The 14,542-nt window shown below is 41.1% G+C and overlaps 1 protein-coding gene and 1 long non-coding RNA gene across 10 annotated transcripts in view; one reads left to right on the top strand and one right to left on the bottom strand.

Moving 5' to 3' along the window:
* Positions 1-4,317, bottom strand: part of RABGEF1 (RAB guanine nucleotide exchange factor 1) — a 102,817-nt gene extending 98,500 nt beyond the window's left edge. For 3 of the 7 annotated variants that reach the window (XM_017653164.3, XM_017653159.3, XM_073215227.1), the window contains exon 1: positions 4,211-4,317. The gene's annotated coding sequence lies outside the window, so the exon portion shown is untranslated. The other 4 variants (XM_017653162.3, XM_073215226.1, XM_037002596.2 and 1 more) reach the window with 2 other exon arrangements.
* Positions 4,318-4,345: 28 nt separating this feature from the next.
* The window catches only part of LOC108392742 (uncharacterized), a 31,683-nt gene continuing 21,486 nt past the window's right edge, over positions 4,346-14,542 (top strand). For 2 of the 3 annotated variants that reach the window (XR_005057061.2, XR_001852100.3), the window contains exons 1-2: positions 4,346-5,312; positions 7,164-7,459. This is a non-coding gene — a long non-coding RNA (uncharacterized lncRNA). The remainder of the gene's footprint in view (positions 5,313-7,163; positions 7,460-14,542) is intronic. The other variant, XR_005057060.2, reaches the window with a different exon arrangement.

Raw genomic sequence — 14,542 nt, forward strand, 5'->3', positions numbered from 1 at the left:
ACAAGCACTTGATAAATATTAACTATTATTATTTAAATGGGCAACTTTTTAGTTTAAGCAAAATACAGATATATTAATTTACTGTATACTCCATCTAAGATGAGTGAATTTTTCCCTTCTTAAAAATAAATTACATGCTAAAGGCAGTATATACAGAGAAGACAAGTAATGATTCTATAGCCTCTTACTATACTGATGGACAGTGACTGTAATGGGGTATGTGGGGAGGACTTAATAATAGGGGGAGTCTAGTAACCATAATGTCATTCAAGTAATTGTACATTAACGATACCAAAATTTAAAAATAAGTAAATAAATAAATTGCATGCCTGCACTGAAAAAGCCAATGCTCTCTGTGCTGGAGCTAACACCTCAAACCTACTTCCAGAAATCAATCTTAGGTTTTTTGTCTGGTATTCCCTCAGCCCATCTGTGTGGGGTGAAGTGACTTTCATTTAAATATCTGTCCTCGTCAGACCCTTCCATTTTGCATGACACAGATGTACTGGAGGAACTTGTCAGGAAGCACAAATTCAAACCCCACTGTTGACACATTTATAGGAAAAGCATCATTAAGAAACAAAATATTTATGGAAGGTAATCTGAAAATGTGCAGTCCCCATCTACTTATTTAAAACAGATCCTTAAATTAAATCAGTCTAGAGATCTAAGTACTTAGATAACATTATTTTGTGCCAGCACCAGACAGAACTGCTTTTACTGAATTGTTTTGATGTTATGTCACTAACCTACACAATGAAGCAATAAGGAATTTTACTACAAAACAAAGTAAAATATAACAGCCCTTTCGAAATTCATGCTGTGTTTACTTAAGGAGAAATTAGTATTTTATCTTAAGGTCACTGAACTATGTAACTGATTATGTTTCTCTCTGAACTTGCTACTAAAAAGCAGTCAAATCTGTGGCCCTCTAACAAATACTCACGACCTCAGTCCAAGTACTTTGTGTATAGATCTCATTCCTGTTTCCATCTTAATTTTTCTCCCTCAGTATTGAATTCATCACCCCCTTATTTTTGTGTGTTACCAGTAGTATGTTATATGTACCTTTGTAAGTCATTATGAATCCTTTCTGGAACAAGATGTGAGATAAGTAAATAATATGTTCCGCTTAAAAAACATTACAGCACAATAAGAAGATATTTTCTTCCATAACTAAACATTTTATGAATTCAGTTTCTGAAGGCATTATTTTTTTGCATTCAAAAAAGAGAGAGTGCTCTGGCAAATATTATGTTTAAAATTAGGAAATCCTAACAACAGGAACTAGAAAAATAAAACTTTCATTATTTTTAACTTTAGAACACACAGAATTGCAAACATACCCCAAAGTAAAAATCCTCCAAAAGTCATTTTTAATTTAGAAATACAAACCGAATCACCACTAATGCAATTACAATGATTTATTCTGAATGGGAATAAAATACACAGCTTCAAAAACGATTCATAAGAATTTTGCACAACTTCTGAGTTGTCCTGTGCCAAGCACAGAAGATGCTGCCAACTGCTCCTTAAGGTGACACAGCACAGAATTTGGAGTCCCAGAGGCTCTTGCTACATTCCTGCAAGGACTTCAGCAATCTCCTTGCTGTCATTTGAGGAAAATAAAACGCTTAACACTCTAAGTAAAAATTTACCCATTCACAAACTCATCATTCTGATCATAACTTAAGGCTTTTACCTACATATTTATCTAATTAGTTTATTATAATTATAATTCTTCCCCTCCTGGTGACCATAAACAAGTGAAGTATATATACAGTTAGAAACATGAAAAATTTTCTACTATTCAGTAAAAATTACTTTCTACCCCACCCACAAAAATTTCATTAAACACAGGAATCAAAGGTAAGTTGAAAGCAACACCATAGAAGTACAGCCTTTTCTTAAAGCATTTTATGCAAATATCAAAGACATAATATTATGTGAGATAAAGACAAGCCAACTTTTCTTATATCATCAACAATAGATTATTTCAAGGCATTTCAGTCATGAAACAACAGACATAAAGTTTCTACAATGCTTTATGACAGAAATGAGCATTTAATAAGACTTTCAAAATGTTTTGCCTCTATTGTGAAACTGCTTTTAGTGTCATAACTTTATGGGTTAAGAAGCCACTTAATAGCATTTCTATTATGAGTCAAAGAAGAGGCAGATGTTATGTTACACAAGTATCTCCTACATTTTAAGGATGGGTCATCTCTGCTAGAGATGTTTACTTTGTAACCAATAAAAACACATGTACCAAAAATTGAACTCACTGTCAAGATTGAAATTCTGTGTCTCCAGCCAAAGACTGACACAAGTAATTGAAATAAGATCGTTAATTCTTCTATGTGTAGAAATTAAGATGGAGTTTTTTTTCACTGAAAACCAGCATCAGTAATCAATGAACTGTCATCAAGTCAACAAGTACTCACAGACACTTGTGAATGCCCAAATTGGATTGAGAATGCAGAGATAAAAGCAGAATTCTTGTTTATAGAAGTTTACAAATTAGCAAGGGTCAGATACTCTTACACAAAGAAACAATTAGTAAATGACGATCCAATTCAAACATTTAATGAGCAGAAAAGATTAAGATACAAAATACCACATAATCAAGCGCTATATTGGGCACAGTCTTCACCAGCTTCATAGCAACCAGTAAGGTCTATATAAAATTCCATTTTACCCACTCAGTGACCCTCCCTGGTTTGGTCATCAGGTAAAAGCCCAAGCTCCTGCGTCTCTGCCCCTATCTGCCACAACCCTCTGCCTTGCACTTCTTCACTTTTCAAAAACCACCTTCTAGTAGTTACTGGCCTCTTCTCCTTTGGTTGCCCTACTTCTACATTCCTACCTACCCCTAAAATTCACATCCCACCTCGTTAGTCTGAATGTTACTCATTCTTCAAAGAAGACACTTCCAGGAAGTATTCCCCGACACCTTCTTCCGCCCTCCACACCCCGCAGTGTCCCTTATCAGTGCTGTATCTTAGTTTACACTACTTACCACACTGCACTGAAAGTATCTTTGATGTCCCTCTCTCTCCTAAATTGACTTCTAGAGAGAAGAAACATGATTGCTTCCAAGGTGAGCAAAAATTCAAATCCTGAACACTTCTTAATCCTACACATAAGAACCAGTAATTCTTAAGAGTTAACATTATTTATCAATAAATGGACTGACAATATAACCAAATCTTGCACCTCCGGTGAGCTTTCTTGACACAACTATTTTAATTAATAGACTTTCGGGGAAGGCAGTTTTAAATTTACAAAAAAAAAGGTACAACTTTTTAAATCCCCCTCCCCACCCCCCAAAAAAGTAAAATCTCTTCAGATTCAAAGAACTACTCCCCAGATGATGCCGGAAACTCGTCCTGGCAAATTTTCACATCTAATCTCAAGAGCAAACCAAGTCCCCCAGCGCCCACTGACACATTTCCCAACCGCAGGGCTTGGTCACCAGCTGAGACACCACCATCCGCCCGTGACCCACTATCTCACGCGGCTCAGTCCTTCCCTTCCTCTCTACTGAGCTTCCGTGATGGGCATCACCTTTTTTCTCCTCCAAGACAGTTCGGAAGCAGGAACTGCTGCTTCTAACACCAGGTCCACAACGTGCCCTCAATCACAGGAAACCAAAGTTAGGGTCAATCTTCGTCCCGGGGCCACGAGAGACCTTTCCCTCCCCAAGACCGAAGCGGGTCCGTGAGTCTCGGCGCCCCTGCCAAGGCTCGATTGCGATCTGGGCCCGAGCCTCCAAACCACACGGATCCCCGAGGAGCCCGGGTCACGACCCGACCGGTCGCCACCACAGGTGCCCTTGCAGACTCCGCGCACGGGACAGTGAGGAGGGAGCCGGCCAGCAGGAAACCACCGCGAGGGGTAGGCGGGGGGCAGGAGGTGGCCAGGAAATGATAAGCGTCTGTCAGTCGGAGTTGGGCCGCACCGCGGAAAACTTGGAGACGAGCACCTGACACGGGCAGGCCAAGCACCATGATTAAGGGGGCCGTCCAGGGCGGCGCCGCCGTGCCCCAGGCTGGGACGGAGGGCGGCAGGAGGCACCGAAGCGAAGCGGCGCCGGCCGAGTGAAAGGCATGGACGAATGATCCAGCAGCCTCCACCGGGACGGCGCCGCCGCCTCGCCGCCAGGAGCCAAGAGCCAGTCCGCTCTCAGCCCAGTGCATCTGGTCCGTACCTGGTCTGCGGCTCCACCGGCGACGGAACCGCAGCCCTCCGGCGTCGCCCAAGTAGGTCCCGGCTCTGCCAGTCCACAGCCCGCCCTCACGCCGGCCCGCCCTCCCTCAGCCCCGCCCCCGGCACGGCACGCGCGGACGTCACTTCCGGGACCCGCCGCCGCCGTAGGAGGTTAGTGTTGCGGGTGCCGGTAGAGGTCTGCGCTGGGTGGAGCGAGGCCGAGGCTGGCGTGAGTGACAGCACCAACGGTGCCGGAGGGCATGGGGCAGGAGGCCGCCTCCAGGCTAGCCTTGGGACACTGACTGGCGCGATCGGGAGCCGGCAGAGAAGCCGGCGTTTCCTTTTCCTCAGTTCCTGCTTCCGGGATCCAGCTCTCCGAGCCTGAGGGGGCGGAGCTGCGTCTCTGCGCCTCCCGGCTCCCTGCGGTTTGGTAGCGAGGAATGGGATCCCGGAGGCTGCTGCACAGGCTGGGAGAGGAGTCGTTTGGCCAGTAGTCGGTTTCCAGCCCCTAGGGAACGAGGCCGCCTGAAAAACTGATGGACCGCATCCCTTCACGGGTTTAGGATTTTAAAAGTGTTAAATTAAAGGACCTTAAAGAGATTGGTTGATCCAGAAGCCGTTTCTACAGCTGAGCATAACTGAGACCCAGAAGTTTTTAAGTTAGCCAGTATCACACGGTATTAACGTCGAGTCATAAATGAAATCCAGTTCTTGTGATTCCCATTTCTGGAATGTTGGGAATAGCAGTTGTGTCTGCACTGTGGTTGCCCCATGGCATAAAGTGCAGCCACACCAGGAAAAAAAAGGATAGAAAATACTGTACTGTCTGGGAGGAAGACCTGGGTTGGGGTGGGTAAAATTGCATCATTTCCATAGTATCTCGCCTGGCCTTAGTGCATCTGCATCCTCAGGGGTGGAGGGAAGTATGGCCTTAGTGCCTTTACGTATCAATAGCTTTCCTCAGAAGTGGAGAGAAGTTGCATCTCCATATCATGGGATAATTACCAGGGCAACAGAGGGCTTATCTGAACCTGAGAAGTGAGGAGGAGGGCTGCTTTTGCTTCTGCCGGAGTAGGAAAGAGAAACGACCCGGACTGCAATTTGTAAGCAATAAGCGGATTTTAAACTTTATTTCTCCCTTTGACTGATAACGGTTTTAGAGGTATTTTGCCCTGGGATTTCCTCTCCCCGGACTTACAGTTGGAATCCCAGCTTGGCTAAACGCTGCCTCTGTGATCTTGGACAGTTTGCCCAATTTCTCAGTCTTTGCTCATTATTTGCAAAGTGGAGATTCATTCCTCAAATTTTTTCCTAAACACTGAAGGGTTTAGGAAACCTTCAGAACATGCCAGCCCAAAATATGCCTATTTTGCAAAAGGGCTATTTTGAGAAAGTAGTCATAACAGAAGCTTTGAACAAGCTAGAAATTAACCTTTTTTAAAGGAAACTTACAATTATAAAGGAATACTACATTTGTAAAGCGTCTCCCTCTCTGTTCCTGGAGAAGGATGACTAAATCACAAGAGATGCTTATCAATAGAGAAGTTACCGACTTAATCTGCATAACTAACCTTAAACCTTGTTTACTTTTCTTTCCTTGGCCACCTCCCATAACTGGTCTACCCCCACACCCCCTACATCTTTCTTCTTTTGTCTTTATCTGAAGATGGTATTTAAGTTGGCATTCTAAACCTGTCCCCTGGGTGTCTCTGCATGTATATTAAGGATACATGTTTCTATTCTCTTGTTAATCTTTTATTACAGGAGTCTCAGCCAAGAACTCAAAAGGGTAGAGGGAAACTTATTTTCCCTCCCTTTAGAGCCCCTAATGTGTTGCTAGGAAGAGGGTACCACAAAGTATAATACGAAAGTACCTATCCTGAGAAGCATACATTCTAGGGGAGAGGAGGAAGAGCAAATAAATGGTGTTATTTATTCAGTACTTGTGGGTAAAACTAATATTTCCAGAATACCTCACCTGGCTTTAGTACATCTGCATATCATAGGTGTTCATAGGTGGAAAGAAGTATGGCTTTAGTGCATTTGCATCATTCCCCAGGGGTGGAGAGAAGTTCATCTCCATATTAATGGATAATTACCTGGGCAACCAAGGGCTTATCTGTACCTGAGAGGTGAGGGGGAGAGCCAGTTTTGCTTCTGCTGGAGCAGGAGAGAAGGCTCCGGACTGCAGTTTGTAAGCAATAAATGGATTTTAAGCTTTATTTCTCCCTTTGACTGATTTTGGTTTTTAGAGGTATTTTGCCCTGGGATTTCCTTTCCGCAGACTTAATAGTGGTATATGGTGATATTTGCTCCATAGAAAAATAATACAAGGAAGAGAAAAACTGCAGCAAAGAAGTTTGCAGTTTTAGAGTAGACAGGAAAGCCTCAGCTGAGAAGTGTGGGTAAAACTGCAGTATTTCCAGAATCTCTAGTCTGGCCTCAGCCATCTCCATATCAATAGGTGTTTACAAGGGGTAGAGTGAAGCTGTTTTCTCTCTAGTCCACCTCCATTATCGATAGGTGTTTACCAGGGGCAGGTGGAGAGGCGAGCACAGGCCAGATGGGAGAGAAACTGGTAAGAACAGCAGCTAAGGCAGCTTATGGAGCCATGCCTCTAAATAAAATGTGTTTTTACTCTTGACTGATTTCAGCTTAACAGGTTTATTCGCCCTGGGCTGGGAACACGTGTCCCCCCAGAGCTACAGAAAATAACTTGAAAAAGCTGAAGGAGCTATGCTCTGTGCAAATATTTGGGCAAGGGACAGGGAACACCAAGTGCAAAGGTCTTCTTGACACCTCCAACTTCTGTAGCTCTAACAGAGTGACTGGGGAGGTAGACCAGATCAAAATGTAATGGGCAATGCAAGTAAGGGACTATACAGAAAATGGAAATTTTACAGTCAGGATTCTCACCTTGCCTGATTTTAATATTGCCCTTTGTATGCCAACAGAAACACCTCCTGGAGAGAACAGTAAGCCAAGGAACTACAGGCCAAGTCAGTCAAAGAACTACAGTGGAGAGGAAACACACAAGCCCCTGGATGTAATTGGCCCAGCCTTGGCCAGTCACCATGCTGATCCACCCACAGAGTTCCTCTGCTGCTAGGGAAGGGGAAGGAGAGAGCCCAGAGAGAGCAGTGGGAGCAAAGCAGTGGAGGCTTAGGGAGGGGAGAGAAGAAGCAGGAGGGCTTCTGCCTTAACTGTTTTTCCTTTTTTATTTCATTTATATTTGGTGCTCTATTGTGAGGTGCGTATATGCTTACACTTGTTACATCATCTTGTAGGAATAAATCTTTTTCAGTTTATAATATCCTTGTTTCTTGTAATTTTTTTAGTGTAAAATCTATTCTAATAATATAGCCACTCTACCCACCTTTGATTACTGTTTACATGATATATATTTCTCCATCCTCTTACTTTTAATCTCTTCGTATCATTGAATTTAAAATGAGTCTCTTATAGGCAGTATATAGGTGGAACTTTTTAGAAAATACATGCTGCCAATCTCTGACTTAATTGGAGACTGTAATCCATATACATTTAATGTGATTACTGATAAGGAATGGCTTCATTCTGACATTTTGCTATGAGTACTCTATATGTATGTCTTACATGTTTTTGTTCCTCAGTTCTTCCATTACTGAATGTTTTGGTATTTAGTTGTTTTTCTGTACCCTGTTTGATTCTCTTCATTCCTTTTCTGTATATATATACATATATATATATATATATATTTGGTATCATTAATCTACAATTACATGAGGAACATTATGTTTACTAGGTTTCCCTCTTCACCAACTCCCTCTCACAACCCTGATTACAGTCACTGTCCATCAGCGTAGTAAGATGCTATAGAATCACTCCTTGTCTTCTCTGTGTTGCACAGCCCTCCCCGTGCCTCCTCCCACATTATTCATGCTAATCGTAATGCCCCCTTTCTGCCCCCACCTTATCTCTCCCTTCCCACCCATCCTTCCTAGTCCCTTTCCCTTTGGTAACTGTTAGTTCTTTCTTGGGTTCTGTTATTTTGCTGCTGATTTGTTCCTTCAGTTTTTTCTTTGTTCTTATACTCCACAGATGACTGAAATCATTTGGGACTTGTCTTTCTTCGCCTGGCTTATTTCACTAAGCATAGTACCCTCTAACTCCATCCATGTTGTTGCAAATGGTAGGATTTGTTTTCTTCTGATGGCTGAATAATATTCCATTGTATATATATATATACCACATCTTCTTTATCTATTCATCTACTGATGGACACTTAGATTGCTTCCATTTCTTGGCTATTGTAAATAGTGCTGCAATAAACGTAGGGGTGCATCTGTCTTTTACAAACTGCGCTGCTGTATTCTTAGGGTTAATTCCTAGGAGTGGAATTCCTGGGTCAAATGGTATTTCTATTTTGAGCATTTTGAGGAACCTCCATACTGCTTTCCACAATGGTTGAACTAATTTACATTCCCACCAGCAGTGTAGGAGGGTTCCCCTTTCTCCACAACCTCACCAACATTCGTTGTTGTCTGTCTTTTGGATGGTGGTGCTCCGTACCAGTGTGAGGTGATATCACATTAAGGTTTTATTTTGCATTTCTCTGATGACTAGTGAAGTGGAGCATCTTTTCATGTGTCTGTTGGCCATCTGAATTTCTTCTTTGGAGAACTGTCTGTTCAGCTCCTCTGCCCTTTTTTAATTGGATTATTTGCTTCTTGTTTGTTGAGGTGTGTGAGCTCTTTATATATTTTGGATCTCAACCCTTTAGAAGATCTGTCATTTATGAATATATTCTCCCATACTGAAGGGTGCATTTTTGTACTATTGATGGTGTCCTTTGCTGTACAGAAGCTTTTCAGCTTGATACAGTCCCACTTCTTCATTTTTGCTTTTGTTTCCCTTGCCTGGGGACATATGTTCATGAAGAAGTCACTCATGTTTATGTCCAAGAGATTTTTGCCTATGTTTTTTTCTAGAAGTTTTATGGTTTCATGACTTACATTCAGGTCTTTGATCCATTTCGAATTTACTTTTGTGTACGGGGTTAGACAATGATCCAGTTTTATTCTCTTACATGTAGCTGTCCAGTTTTGCCAACACCAACTGTTGAAGAGACTGTCATTTCCCCATTGTATGTCCATGGCTCCTTTATCATGTATTAATTGACCATATATGTTGGCGTTAATGTCTGGAGTCTCTATTTTGTTCCACTGGTCTGTGGGTCTGTTCTTGTGCCAGTGCCAAATTGTCTTGATTACCATAGCTTTGTAGTAGAGCTTGAAGTTGGGGAGCGAGATCCCTCCCAATTTATTCTTCTCAGGATTGCTTTGGCTATTCAGGGTCTTTGGTGTTTCCATATGAGTTTTTGAACTATTTATTCCCGTTCGTTGAAGAATGTTGTTGGTATTTTGATAGGGATTGCATTGAATCTGTAGATTGCTTTGGGCAGGATGGCCTTTTGACAATATTAGTTCTTCCTAGCCAGAAGCATGAGATGAGTTTCCATTTGTTTCTGTCCTCTTTAATTTCTCTTAAGACTGTCTTGTAGTTTTCAGGGTATAGGTCTTTCACTTCCTTGGTTAGGTTTATTCCTAGATATTTTATTCTTTTTGGTGTCATTGTGAATGGAATTGTTTTCCTGATTTCTCTTTCTGTTAGTTCATTGTTCGTGTATAGGAAAGCCACAGATTTCTGTGTTTAATTTTGTATCCTGCAACTTTGCTGAATTCCAATATTAGTTCTAGTAGTTGTGGAGTGGACTCTTTAGGGTTTTTTATGTACAATATCATGTCATCTGCAAATAGTGACAGTTTGACTTCTTCCTTACCAATCTGGATTCCTTGTATTTCTTTGTTTTATCTAATTGCGGTGGCTAGGACCTTCAGCACTTTGTTGAATAGAAGTGGGGAGAGTAGGCATCCCTGTCTTGCACCCGATCTTAAAGGAAAAGCTTACAGCTTCTTGCTGTTCAGTATGATGTTGGCTGTGGGTCTATCATATATGGCCTTTATTATGTTGAGGAACTTGCCCTCTATACCCATTTTGCTGAGAGTTTTTATCACGAATGGATGTTGAATTTTTTCGATGCTTTTTCAGTGTCTATGGAGATGATCATGTGATTTTTGTCCTTCTTTTTGTTGATGTGGTGGATGATGTTGATGGATTTTCGAATGTTGTACCATCCTTTCAACCCTGAGATGAATCCCACTTGGTCATGGTGTATGATCCTCTTGACATATTTTTGAATTTGGTTTGATAATATTTTGTTGAGTATTTTTGCATCTATGTTCATCAGGGATATTAGTCAGTAATTTTCTTTTTTGGTGGGGTCTTTGCCTGGTTTTGGGGTTTTGGTATTAGGGTGATGCTGGCTTCATAGAATGAGTTTGGGAGTATTCCCTCCTCTTCTGTTTTTTGGAAAACTTTAAGGAGAATGGGTATTATGTCTCCTCTGTATGTCTAATAAAATTCCGTGGTAAATCCATCTGGCCCAGGGGTTTTGCTCTTGGGTAGTTTTTTAATTACCACTTCAATTTAGTTGCTGGTAATTGGTCTGTTTAGATTTTCTGTTTCTTCCTTGGTCAGAGTTGGAAGGTTGTATTTCTCTAGGAAGTTGTCCTTATCCTCTAGGTTTTCCAGCTTGTTAGCATATAGGTTTTCATAGTATTCTCTAATAATTCTTTGTATTTCTGTCAGGTCCGTCATGATTTTTCCTTTCTCGTTTCTGATTCTGTTGATGTGTGTTGATTCTCTTTTTCTCTTAATAAGTCTGGCTAGAGGCTTATCTATTTTGTTTATTTTCTCAAAGAACCACCTCTTGGTTTCAGTGATATTTTTCTATTGTTTTATTACTCTCAATTTTATTTATTTCTTCTCTGATCTTTATTATGTCCCTCCTTCTGCTGACTTTAGGCCTCATTTGTTCTTCTTTTTCCAGTTTCGATAATTGTGATGTTAAACTATTCATTTGGGATTGTTCTTCCTTCTTTAAGAGTGCCTGAATTGCTATATACTTTCCTATTAAGACTGCTTTTGCTGTGTTCCACAGAAGTTGTGACTTTGTGTTGTTGTCATTTGTTTCCATATATTCCTTGATCTCTATTTTAATTTGTTCATTGATCCATTGGTTATTTAGGAGCATGTTGCTAAGCCTCCATGTGTTTGTGAGCCTTTTTGCTTTCTTTGTACAATTTATTTCCAGTTTTATACCTTTGTGGTCTGTAAAGTTGGTTGGTAGAATTTCAATCTTTTTGAATTTACTGAGGCTCTTTTTTGGCCTAGTATGTGGTCTATCCTGGAAAATGTGCACTTGAGAAGTATGTGTATCCTGCTGCTTTGGGGTATAGAGTTCTACAGATGTCTATTAGGTCCTTCTGTTCTACTGTGTTGTTCAGTGCCTCCGTGTCCTTACTTATTTTCTGTCTGGTGGATCTGTCCTTTGGAGTAAGTGGTGTGTTGAAGTCTCCTAAAATGAATGCGTTGCATTCTATTTCCTCCTTTAAATCTGTTAGTATTTGTTTCACATATGCTGGTGCTCCTGTTTTGGGTGCATATATATTTATAATGGTTATATCCTCTTGTTGGACTGACCCCTTTATCACTATGTAATGTCCTTCTTTATCTCTTGTTACTTTCTTTGTTTTGAAGTCTATTTTGTCTGATACTAGTACTGCAACACCTGCTTTTTTCTCCTTGTTGTTTGCGTGAAATATCTTTTCCATCCCTTGACTTTTAGTCTGTGCATGTCTTTAGGTTTGAGGTGAGTCTCCTGTAAGCAGCATATAAATGAGTCTTGCTTTTTTAATCCATTCTATTACTCTGTATCTTTTGAATGGTGCATTCAGTTCATTTATATTTAGGGTGATTATTGAAATATATGTACTTATTGCCATTGCAGGCTTTAGATTCATGGTTACCAAAGGTTCAAGGTTAGCTTCTTTACTATTTTACCATCTAACTTAATTCACTTATTGAGCTTTTTTAAACACAGTGTGGTGATTCTTTATTTCTCTCCCTTCTTATTCCTCCTCCTCCATTCTTTATATGTTAGTTGTTTTATTTTGTGTTCTTTTGTGTTTCCTTTAACTGCTTTTGTGGGTAGTTGATTTTATTTTTTGCCTTTAGTTAGTATTTGGTTGGTCTGCTTTCTTTACTGTGATTTTATTTTGTCTGGTGACATCTATTTACCCTTAGGAGTGCTTCCATCTAGAGCTGTCCCTCTAAAATACCCTGTAGATGTGGTTTGTGGGAAGCAAATTCCCTCAACTTTTGCTTGTCTGGGAATTGTTTAATCCCTTTTCATATTTAAGTGATAATCGTACTGGATACAGCATTCTTGGTTCAAGGCCCTTCTGTTTCATTGCATTAAATAGACCATGCCATTCTCTTCTGGCCTGTAAAGTTTCTGTTGAGAAGTCTGATGATAGCCTGAAGGGTTTTCCTTTGTAGGTGATCTTTTGTCTCTGGCTGCCTTTAATACTCTGTCCTTGTCCTTGATCTTTGCCATTTTAATTATTATGTGTCTTGATGTTGTCCTCCTTGGGTCCCTTTTGTTGGGAGTTCTGTGTGCTTCCGTGGTCTGAGTGACTATTTCCTCCCCCAGTTTGGGGAAGTTTTCAGCAATTATTTCTTCAAAGACACTTTCTATCCCTTTTTCTCTGTCTCTCTTCTTCTGGTACTCCTATAATGTGAGTATTTTTCCATTTGGATTGGTCACACAGTTCTCTTAATATTCTTTCATTCCTGGAGATCCTTTTATCTCTCTCTGCGTCAGCTTCTCTGCATTCATGTTCTCTTGATTTCTATTCTATTAATGGTCTCTTGGACCTCATCCATTCTGCTTTTAAGTCTTTCCAGAGATTGTTTTATTTCTGTATTCTTCCTCCCAACTTTATCTGTTAGCTCTTGCATTTTTCTCTGCAGCTCCATCCCCATAGTTATGACCTTTATTTTGAATTCTTTTTCAGGAAGATTGCTTAAATCTATCTCACCAGGTTCCCTCTCAGGGGATGTCTGGGTTATTCTGGTCCGGATCAAATTCTTCTGCCTTCTTATGGTGATAAAGGTAGTTGTGGGCAGTTGGCGTGTGTGTCAGCTGGGAGAACAAAGTTCCTTCCTGCTTGTTCATTGTCTTCCTCTCCTGTGAGAATGGCGACCCCTAGTAGCTTGTGCTGGACAGCTGCATGCTGACAGGGTCTCTGAGTCTGGCCTGGGCAGAGGCTGCTATAAATGGCTGCTGTGGGCTTGGCCTGTCCCGGGCCACCGCTCCACTATGGCAGGGCTGCATTGGAGAAGGAATGGGCAGGAAGCTGTTTATCCCCATGAGGGTCCTCAGACCTGCACTGCTGCCCCGGGGTTTAGGGCATCCGGAGTTCCCTGTGATTCCCAGCTGCTGGGTTGAGTGTGCCAGTATGCATCTATCCAGCTGTGAGGCTCCTGTCTCTTTATGACTTTCAGAAAGCATTTGCTTTTCTTTTGTCCCAGGAGCACCAGCTGTGGGGACCCACTTGCAGGTTTTACTGTTCCATTTCCCTAGTATCCAGCACACCATACACTGTGTGTCTGCACTCCCAGTGCAGATGACTAGGGCTGGGTATTTAGCAGTCCTGGGCTCCCACTCCCTTCCTGTTCTGACTCCTCTCCTCCCACCAGGGAGCTGGGGTGGGGGAAAACTCGGGTCCCACTGGGCTGGGGCTTGTATCTTACCCCCTTCGTGAGGCACTGGGTTCTCGCAGGTGTAGATGTAGCCTGGCTGCTGTACTGTATCTTCTGGTCTCTCTTTGAGGAACAGTTGTATTTGTTGTATTTTCAAAAATATATATGGTTTTGGGAGGAGATTTCCATTGCCCTACTCATGTTGCCATCTTGGCTTCTCCTCTCCTTTTCTGTATATTTTTAAGTTACTTTTTTAGTGGTTGGTTACCTTTGAGATTATAATTAATGTCTTAAACTTTGTTTGAATAATACCAACTTATTTAATATAGTATACATTTTGCTCCTATACACATCTGTCCCTCTTCTGTTATCTTGTTATTGTCATTTCATTTTCATAAATTGCATATTTACTAATACAGATTTATAATTAATGTTATATGCATATGCCTCTTAAATAATATAGGGGAAAAAAGGAGCTACTAATCTCAAGTATAATAATACTGGTTTTTACATTTACCTAGGTACTTTCCCTTACCAGTGTTTTTTATTACTTTATGTGGCTTCAACTTATGTCTAGTGTCCTTTGTTTTTCAGCCTGAAGCATTTCTTTTTAATATTTCTTATACCATGGTCTACTAGTGAAAAACCCCCTTAGCTTTTGTTTATCTGGGGATGTCTTAATTTC

This window comes from Manis javanica, chromosome 10 (genome assembly GCF_040802235.1).
Source record: "Manis javanica isolate MJ-LG chromosome 10, MJ_LKY, whole genome shotgun sequence".
Classification (NCBI taxonomy): Eukaryota; Metazoa; Chordata; class Mammalia; order Pholidota; family Manidae; genus Manis; species Manis javanica.